Source organism: Cyanistes caeruleus, chromosome 11 (assembly GCF_971803275.1).
Source record: "Cyanistes caeruleus chromosome 11, bCyaCae1.hap1.1, whole genome shotgun sequence".
In the NCBI taxonomy this organism is placed as follows: domain Eukaryota; kingdom Metazoa; phylum Chordata; class Aves; order Passeriformes; family Paridae; genus Cyanistes; species Cyanistes caeruleus.
Genome location: NC_141711.1, coordinates 17,306,083 through 17,316,116, shown reverse-complemented (window position 1 = coordinate 17,316,116; position 10,034 = coordinate 17,306,083). Strand labels below are relative to the sequence as shown.

The window sequence follows — 10,034 nt, the reverse complement described above, 5'->3', positions numbered from 1 at the left end:
ACTCAATTCCTGTTTTGTTGCAAGAACTGTTTTGGAGGCAAACAAGACTACACTTTGTGATCTTGGTCAAATTGTGTGGTTTGATCTTCATGTTTATTTGTGGTGTGGCAGGAATTTCCCTACAAGGCAGATTATGAGGGGATTAAATTTAGCATCCTTCATGTAAGGCTTCTTGTTTCAAAGGCTGTGAAAATTTATTGAATTTTCAGCATATTTTGTTTTTCAGTTTTAAGAATGCTTTAGAAGGAATTATTTTTAATGTTGATTTTTTCATCATTTTATTTATGCAGTTGTGATGCAAAAGTGGGATGTATGTCAAGCTAAAAGTCTGAGTTGGCTTCAAGCTTTTCTTCAGCTAAACTAGGATGGATCCTTTTTATCAATTAAAATCTTTGGAATTTTACCATGTCCATTAACTGCAGTCAACTTACGAGACTTGTCAGTTTTTCAATTTTGTTTCTGGCCTGAAGACAAAAAAAGGGCTGTTCTATTATTTTATGAATTTAGGGGGGTTTATTTAGTTCAGTATGGTCTGCTGAACACATTTAAAATGCCCAAGTTTTGGTCAAACTGTTCTTGGGATAAAGTAGGAAAGATCACCAGTGGCCTTGAGGTGAATGGGACTGGCCCTAAAAATAAGAAGGTATAAATTACTTTAAGTTACTTGGCCTTATATTCACTGTTTTACTGTAAGAAATTCTTGGGTTTCTTTGTGTTTGGTGGGTTTTTCTCAGTGAGTTTCTTTTTCCTTTTCCTCCAAAATTTATAATGGTTTATATGAAATAGAAAGGGTAAAAAAAAGGAAGCACATTTTATTTATAGAGGATTTAGGGAACTCAAAGAAGCCAAGGTGGGGAAGTTAGACCTGAGGTTTGTGTTGGAAGTGTAATCTTAATAAAATTGTGAAGGTCTGGCCCTGCTATCAGATATCTGAAAAAAGGGCTCAAGCTCAAAATTTTAAAATCCTCAGTTGACAACTTTGAAGGAAATCTGTGTTTTAGATAAGAATTGGTGATGTTCCTGTGAGTGAGGGCACAGTAAAAAAGGGAGTACACAGTCAAATATAACAAGGAACTGTGAAGGTTGTAATTTGGTTCTCTGTAGAGCCTGTGGGTAGGAAACAGCTGTAAGCAATGTCATTCAGGCTGGGCTGCACTTCAAAGTCACACTGTAGGCACAGAGGCTCTTGGCATCCAAATTTTCAGGTCTTAACTGGCAGCCCAGCACTGCTGTCATCAGCCACCTGCAGCCTCTGTGAATTCCATCTATGATCTGCAAAGGTGCTTCTTACCTGTGCTTGCCTTTGGCAGAGCTGACTGAATATTGGGCCTGTAGTGGTTGCTGGATTTATTTATCCTGTGCAAGAACACCTCTGAAAATTCACTGACTGCAGTGTAGAGCTCAGCAAATCGAGATGCTCAGAGTCTTGTTCGTGCAGAGCCTCCAGCCTGAGCCCTCACAGACTTTGGTGGTGTTCTGCTCTTCATGGAATGGAATGCTATTCCAGGAGTGTGTCCCCGTGGGAACGTGTGTTTTTAAAGGTTATGGAAAAGGGGCTACCAAATCATATCAACAGAGCTAAGACAAGGCCTAATCTGTTTAAAAAAACTAAAGGAGGACAGAGCTGTGCCCTGTGTGGGGCTTTCTCTTGCCTCTGACCTGAACCTTGTTGTGTGGTCCCTATTTATTTCCCATTTAGTAGGTGGTATTATGAGATCAAAACTCTGGCAATCCACATCTTGTGCAGCCTGTTTTCAATGTTTTGCTTTGTTTCACTAAGAACTCCTGGGAAGAACATGTTGAGCAACTGAAAACAGTTGAGCTTATTGACCTTGTAGCATGGGAATCAATATAATCTGGTAGGAAATTGAGTAACTTCTACTAATGAACAGTAATACACTGAATTTTTAGTGCTGAATTCACTTGAAGCATCTATGGATCTAGAAGCAATATATTAGGAAGCTCTGATCTCATTAGATGATTGGTTACACTTGTGCATGAACATGTGTGAGGAACAATTGGTACTGCAAAAGCAAAGTATCAAATTTCCTGGCATGTTCAAACTTACAGTATGTGATATGACAATATTAATTTATGGTAGTGGGTAATTGACTCTGAAGGACTGACAGAAGAGGAGGGACATAACATTTTTCTGAATATATTGCTGTGTTAGAAATCTTAGAAGGATTTAATCCCATATTAATACCTCTCCCTATATAAGGGAGAGGTTACAATTTTTTTTTAAATAGATGGATTTTACAGTAGAGGCATCTAAATAGTCCTTATCATGTACTGTTTCTAACACAGCAACAAGCAGTTATAAACAATTTACATTGGAATAATAAAATAAGTTGGAAATTGATGTAAGCAATATTTTCTGTACCAAATAGTGTCTGTTTCCTCTAAAATACCCTGAATTGTATGAAATTATAAATCTCTGCTGAGGAGAGTCACTGTTGTCAGCTGACACTTGTGTTTTTAGTAATTGAATAGCTTGTTTAATAAATGTGCTTTGTGTTATACTCTTTATTTTTATACAGCCTGCTTTGGTTGTTCCAAGACAGATGACTTTGGGCTGTGTTTTCCTCCCATGTGGAGTTCTGGGAATAGTTGGTTTTGCAACCACTGTTTACTGGTGCAGGTAAATTCATTTTCTTGAGGCAGCATTAGAAGTTTGACCTCAAACTTTAACAGTCTTTAGTTTGCCTGATTTGTGTCTTATATAAAATAATATAAATTATCATAGTATATGACAGGTGTCTTGCACTCATTAATAAACACTAAATAAAAGAACACAGTGTTTTGGAAGGGAGGAAGGTAATGAAGCTGCTATTCCAAAGCAGGCACTTCTCATTTATTTTGAGCGGAACTGCTGACTTTAGTGCCCTAAACTGGTACATGTCTAAAAGAGATTGTGTGAGTTCCACCATAATAATTTATATTATTCATTAGCTTGTTTCATTCATTTATAGCTAAGGACTTCCTACAATTTTGATTAAATAATTAGAAAATGTACTTGAAACTTCAGAATGTTCTCAGGTTTGTATCCAATCTGAAATCATATTTATAAGCTTTTTTAGGCATTTCCAGGCAAGTATAAAGAGTAATTGCCGAAGTTATTTGCCAAAGCATTCCGGAATGATCGTGAATAGGAAAATGTTTTGCATTAGCAGAAATTTTCCCCTTGTACGTGATGGAAAGTACTTCCTCTTTACTCTTTTGAGTGCGTTTAAGAGTGATGGTCTTTGCTTTTACAATCACTACAGGATGCATTTCTTTTCTAAATACCTATTGCTCTAGAAATACTCAAACAAATACAACTATCCAGCCTGGTAGTGCAGAGGATTTTGCCAGGCAGCCACTCAGCTCTCTCCTGTAGTCTGGTAACTGAACATCAGCCTTAAAATGATTCTAGATTTTTATTATCCCCTCTTTCTTAAAGAGAATAAATCCTATCTTTTTAGCACAAACCTCGTAATGCTGGCACTATATTGCTTTTATGGCCTGCAGTGCAGTTCTTATGCAGCCATAATCTGTGACTTGGAAGCTTTCACAGAAACACCAGGTGTTATTACACATCATTCTGTACCCTGGCATATTGTTTTATAAGGAAAGATATCATTTCCCTACCCTTTGTTTCCTTTGGTTACTCTCCATTTTGTTTGGACTTTCTTTAATATTAATACTCTTTTGTAAGTGATGCTCATGCCTGACATATAAAATAAATGTGTCTTCTGATTTATGGGAGTTAATCAAATCAAAAAGATTTCTCTGTGGTTTGAATAATTTGTGAGTCAGCTCCTCCTTGGCAGAGCTGGGGGAGGGGATCTTGATTCAATCACTCTGGCTGGAAGTTGTTTCTTCTATTTCCTCTTCTGGGATTCTTCAGAGGCCTTACTGTGAAGACTTGAGCAAGGCTCACACTTAAACCACGCACAGAGAATCACAGAATGGTGAAAGCTCATCCAGTTCCACCCCTTGCCATGGGCAGGGACAACTTCCACTATCCCAGGTTGCTTCAAGCCTTGTCCAACCTGGCTTTGGATGCTGCCAGGGATGGGGCAGCCACAGCTTCTCCTTCCATTTCGTTAAGGAGGAAAAGTTGACCTGGGCATTACAGACCTTCCTTGGTAATATGGCAAGTTTACCAGATTAGTTCAGTCCTGCTTCTGACACCTTCTCTTGCCTTGTCCTACTGCTTTTTGAAGAGTGAAGTAAATGGCTAAAGCTGTTTGTAGCCAAAATATAAACATCCATTACATTTTTGTTCTAAAAAAATATTAACCGGATCTTAGTAAGGGGGTGGCATGAAATCAGTGCTTTGAGTGATTAAATTTTAACAGAACTGAGTAGTAGCTCCCTTTAAAAATGTCAGTTTTAATGCAAGACAGCTGTCCAGATCTCCCTTCACATCTTTGCCAAACACTTGGCTTAATGCTGAAACTTCTAAATAAGCTGTGTGTTGTGAAAGCAGCCCTAGAATGGGGGCTGGGGTAGTTGTTTTGAGCTGCTAATGACTGAACTAGACACCAGGTTTAGCATACTGGGTGAAATGTTTGAGTGGAAAGGTGCTTTTTAGAAAGACACAACAGTGACTTTGCAAAGCAGTTGCACATCTGACAGATGTGTTTTCCATGCTCAAATTTTCTCCTCTTCTCAGGTTCCTGTGCATTCTGATTTTGGGAGGGAACTGTTCAAGTGGGAAGCATACATTACCCTTTCTGTCCTGAACACAAGGCACTAGAAGCAGTATGAATCCATAAAACACAGTGTTGCTAAGGCAAAGCATTCCTAAAACAGGAGTAATGAAATATTGCCTTACACGTGTGCTCCAATGGAACGCGCTCAAGGAAAACAGCACCAAGAGTTGTAGTTAGTTTATGGTAAGAAACATTTTATATTTTTAAAATACTTTCTTTGTTTGTGGCTTTATCATAAATAATGATACAGGGCTTTTATCAAGAGTAACTACTTTTTTTCTTCCATCTATTAGAGGGAAGCATTAAGAAGGGTATTGAAGACTGAGTTTCGATCAGACTTAGTTTCTATTTTTCTGAAATAAAAGATTGTGGGTTTCTAAATGCTAATTGTTAACTGAGGTCTTGACAGGAAAAACAAAGGATCTCTTGGCATGTTGGTTAAAAAAGTGCTTTTGGGGCTTGCATGTAATAATGGTTGGTGTGAGGTTTGAAGTGTTTTCTTCTGTATGGCATCACAACAGATTTTATCTCATATCAAATATCTCAAATCTACAGGCCACTGTACAGGAGCATAGTTTGTCAGAGATCATTAACTGCCCAGGTTATGTAGGTGTTTGCATGGAAAATAGCTTCTAAAAGTACCCTGGTTCTTTAATCAAAATTTATCCTATTACACAATGGTTCTGCTGGTTCATATTAAAGTACGGCAGTATGCAGTCAGGGAATATAGGGGTAAAATATTCCACTTTTGTACTGACGTTTAGCTTTGCTGTATTTCCAAAAGTTATCCAGCTTTCTTTTGCTATGTTAGTCATTTTTTAAATGGAGTTAAATCAAACGTCTTTTTCCTTGTAAAATCTAGTATCTGAGGAAATATAAGATACCAGTAATATTAATTTACAGGAGGGTAACATCTGAATAGAAATTGAATGTATTAGCTTAAAATATAAATGAAAAATATTCATTCCAAGAAGCCAAGTCAGTTTTCCTGAAGTTATTAATTTCTAGGTATTAATCACTAAATTTTTCTTAAGCAAGTAATAATTAAACTGCATCACAGTATTGCTGCTGGAGAAACGCATATAGACAGTTGCTTTTATAATTCTTGCAGAGTACTAGATTATTGTCACTTCCTGAATCTGGATATCTTCTCACAAGGTTAACACAAAAGAGGTTTCTTCATGCTAAAAATTAGGCCCTTTTTACTGACTCGTGACTCCATCATTCACTCTGTTCCTTGTTTTGCCCTGGAGAATAGGAAGAAGAAAAAAGAAGGTAGGGCTGACAGAAGGATAATAATGGTGACTGGATGTTCTCGGTGACCTAAATAAGATATACATTTTGGTAAAATAGTATATTTTAGAATAGCAGGCCAGTTTTCTTTTCCACAAATGAGTTAAGGTGTTCTCTGAGGAGTGTTACTGACAGAAAAATATTTCCATTGGTCTTTATGTCTAAACAGCTTTTGTAAATAAGACCAGCTGAAGAATTAAGCTCAAGTCCATTCTTGTGTCTGTGACTTGCTCCCTCTCTGTCCCTCTGGAAATCTTCCATCCTCTGGCAGCCTCTCAGCTCGAGATTTTTTTCCGTTCTTAGCAGAGACTGTAACTCTGTAATAATTCCTGCAAATGTAATTGTGAAGAGAAATAGTTCATTTCAGTGTGGCTTCCTGATCCCGATAGAAACCTTTGTGCAGGTGATGGGTAGCACACGTGGAATAACCGGGTGTGTGAATCACTTCTCGAGGGGCTCTCTGGACTTGTGATTACTCTGGTGCATCCAGGCTTGTTAAATTCCCTGCTGCTGCACAGGGAGTTGGGGCAAGGCTTGGCTGCCTGTGGAAATGTGTGAGATTCTCATCAAAACTGAGTCCCCAGTGCTGCTGTGCCAGAAATCTCATCGTCATCACATTTCCTCTGGACAGGGATTTGAGACAGGAAAGTGTTCGTGCATAGGAAAAGCTGGCTGTGTGGGGTTCCCACTGCTGCCACAGCAGCACAGTGGTTAAAATCCAGAGCCTGACTGCTCACTTGGGTAGGAATGTATATATTTTATACAAAAAACTGTAGCAAGGCTGTCTGTCAGCAGTGTGTTCCATTGAGCCAGTCTTTTACTGGGTCACATAGGCCTTGAGAAACATCACAACTTGCTTCAAAATATTGATTAGTTTTGGAAGTCGCTTAAATATAATGCAAATCTTTGTTTTTGTTTATTTCATAAATAACCTTATCTTTCATCTCAGTGATTCATTGAGTATGGAGGGTAAATCCTGCATTTATCTTAGCAGATAATTTAGACCATGGTATGTGATACGTGGCATTTGGAATTCGAGTCAGATTTTACTCCAGAACTTTTCCATATGTTTCCTATTAGCAGCTTTATTCTCAAATCTCTAGTCTCCCCAGAAAGGAGGGAAAAAGTCCCAACACAAGCCCAAAAAGCAATATAAACATAGAGAATAAGAAAAAAAAAATAGCCTTCAGAACACAATTTCATTATTTTTAGTTTAATACTGCTTTTATTATCATGCTGCTGTCAAATTCTGATCAAAATAAAATGAAAATAATAATGTCTGTTGCGGTGTACCATAGTTTTTCTGGATAAATAGTGCAATATTTTAACTGGCAATTGAATGAATATGGAATAAGTATCTTCATGAGATAACAGCAGTTGCTTTTTAGGACATGGATAAATGCTTTTTGAAATGACATTGAAATGACATTCTAAAATTGCGTAACAGTGAATTAATATCATTTTCTATGCACAACCTGATTGAGATAGCTGAGATATTTTGCTGCTTTAGCAAACAGATATGAAGGGTTAAAAATTTGCACATCTTAGTTTATATTTTTCAGCTGCTCTCGTCTGAGTCATTTCAGTCACTTTTGGGAAATGCAGGTGCAGGAATTCCTAATGGGGTACTCATAAAACATTTTGGAAATTTCCATTCAGTTTAAAATAGCCAAACTTTCCCTTCTTTATTTTTTTAAGAAAATAACCCTTTATCTTTTTCACTTATTTCACTCAGCATCTTTTAATCCTTATTACCAATTATAACCAACTTTGACACAGGATAGAGAGAAATATTTATGTGCTGGTTTATTAGTTTGTGAAAAATAGCAGCTGGGCTGAGGTCTTCCAGCTAGGGAAGGGACAGTTCCAAAATCCTGCTTAGGAGCAACTGGAAGGCAGGAGAGGTGAGAGTGACCCCTTGACACAGCTGACTGTGGCCTTCAGCAGCACAGAGGTGCTGTGGTGTGAGGTGGAGAGCAGCTGGAAGGACCTGAGCCTTGCACAACTCAAATCCATAGGAACCCTGGCTTCTGGAGCTTCTTAGCTCTTGGAATAACTTAGAGACAGCAAGACTGGGAATGAAGAGTTGTCCTTATCCCTTCAAAGCAGCCCAGGATACTCTGAGCCATCTTTCCACAAGGGCACATTGCCTCATGCTCGGGTTGTCCAGCAGGATCCACAGATCCTTTCCTGCAAAGCGGCTTTCCAGGTCAGCCCTCAGCCACCAGTGCATGGGCTTATCCCTCACTAGGTGCAAGATTTTGGGCTTCCCTTAGCTGATCTGCACGAGCTCCTGTTGGCCATTTGTCCAGCAGCATAACCCCAGAGAGTCACAGAGCAGTCAGCAGTGAACCTGTAAGGGTGATCTGCTCTGTCGTTCAGCCAGCCAATGAAGATGAGAACAGAGCTGGAGCCAGCTCTGACCCCTGGGGTACACTGGCAGTTCCTGACCCACCTAGAATTCACTACATGGCCTCTCTGCTTGCTGCCTTCCAGCCCATTTTCAGTCCAACTCAGTCTGCTCATCCAGCCCAAACTGCATTTTGCTGTTAAGAATTTGCAACTCTTTTTTCTTAAGATCAGGCAGTGACATCCAAAGAGCTGTGCTCTTTATTTGTCCATCTGTCCTTTTCTTCCTGACACTTCTAGCCAACTTAACTGATACACTGGATTCCTGCAGGTTTCATCCTTGGCAGAGTAAGAAGACACAATTAATACTGGAAAAAGGAAATAAAATAAACACTTCTTCACCTTCTTTAACTCAGTCTAGCAGCAGGAGAAATCATCTAGATCATATGAAAGAAAATGTGTTTTATTGAAGATACGTTTCAATTTCTGGTGTATATTTACCAAAGCTGATGCTGGAAGTTAAAATGAGATTTAGTAGTATCTTACATTCTTTAAACTTTTTTTATCTTACTAAGTTTTCTGCTCTTTGTATAATAATGCTGCAATAATCTATGTATTGCTGTGTTTGAAGTACTGCATGAAGTAGGTTGATATTGGGAAATGAGAAGGGGAGAAGACCTGGAAAAATGAGGCTATTTCATCCCTTGGTAATTTAATGGTGTAGAGCATGACATAGAACTCAGGGTTTAGCAGCACTCAAATGGCACTTTAGTACTCAAACAGGTCCCTCTGCTTAATCAGTGTTTGTGACCTTTACTGGGCTCTTCCTGTGTTCTAAGAGTCTTTGTCATTTATTCTTCAGAATGACTTTTCCTTCTGTTTGTAGCTACAGGCTGCCACCCTCTGGAGAAATTTGTTAACTGTTGTGTAGGGACCTGACAGATCTTCAGAAGAGAGAAGCCCTTTAAAGTATGAAAATCTTAGATGGAGTAAATACTAATTTTTTATTAGACAAATGTAGATACTTGTACAAGGAATAAGTAATGAGGAGACCCTGCGAAGCATTTATATCACATTTCTCTTTCTCCCTCCTTCCTTTTCCTGTAACATTTGTAGAGAATGTAAAGATGGAGTTGAGTTGAATTCTTGACAGATTTTCTTCCCATCTGCCAATACTGAAATTATTCTGTGGGAAGATCACAGAACACCAGTGTGTTATCATCAGTTAATTACTATTCTGTTAATTGCATTAATGGCCATGTCCAGAAACCTTTGCTGAAACTGTGTAAGGTGCATTTTATATCATGTTTGTGTGCCACTAACACATTCACCTGGGTCTATATTAAAGTATGCCAAAGATGCAAGGTGTCAAAATCATTAATTGCTATTACTACAAATGCCAGCTGAAGAATGATATCTGAAAATAGTGGAGGTTCATTGAGCATATTTTTTTTCTCTTAAGTGACAGCCATCCTCTCAGTTTGAGGTGATCTAGGAAATTACTGCTTTTCTCTAAAAATAAAATATACAGGAAATAGTTAAAATGAACCATTTGATACTTCCCTGCTGTAATGCAAAATTGTCAGTGTAGTTTAATTTACAGATTAAGTTTTTTTAAACTTCCAAGCTGGCTGAATTTGCCTGGAGGATGGTGCAAACCTAAGCAGTTGATAAAATCGTTTGGAGATTATT

General features: G+C 38.3%; 1 protein-coding gene across 4 annotated transcripts in view; it reads left to right on the top strand.

The window, feature by feature from the left end:
- Positions 1 to 10,034, top strand: part of CENPP (centromere protein P) — a 113,462-nt gene that overhangs the window by 43,120 nt on the left and 60,308 nt on the right. The window lies entirely within an intron of this gene.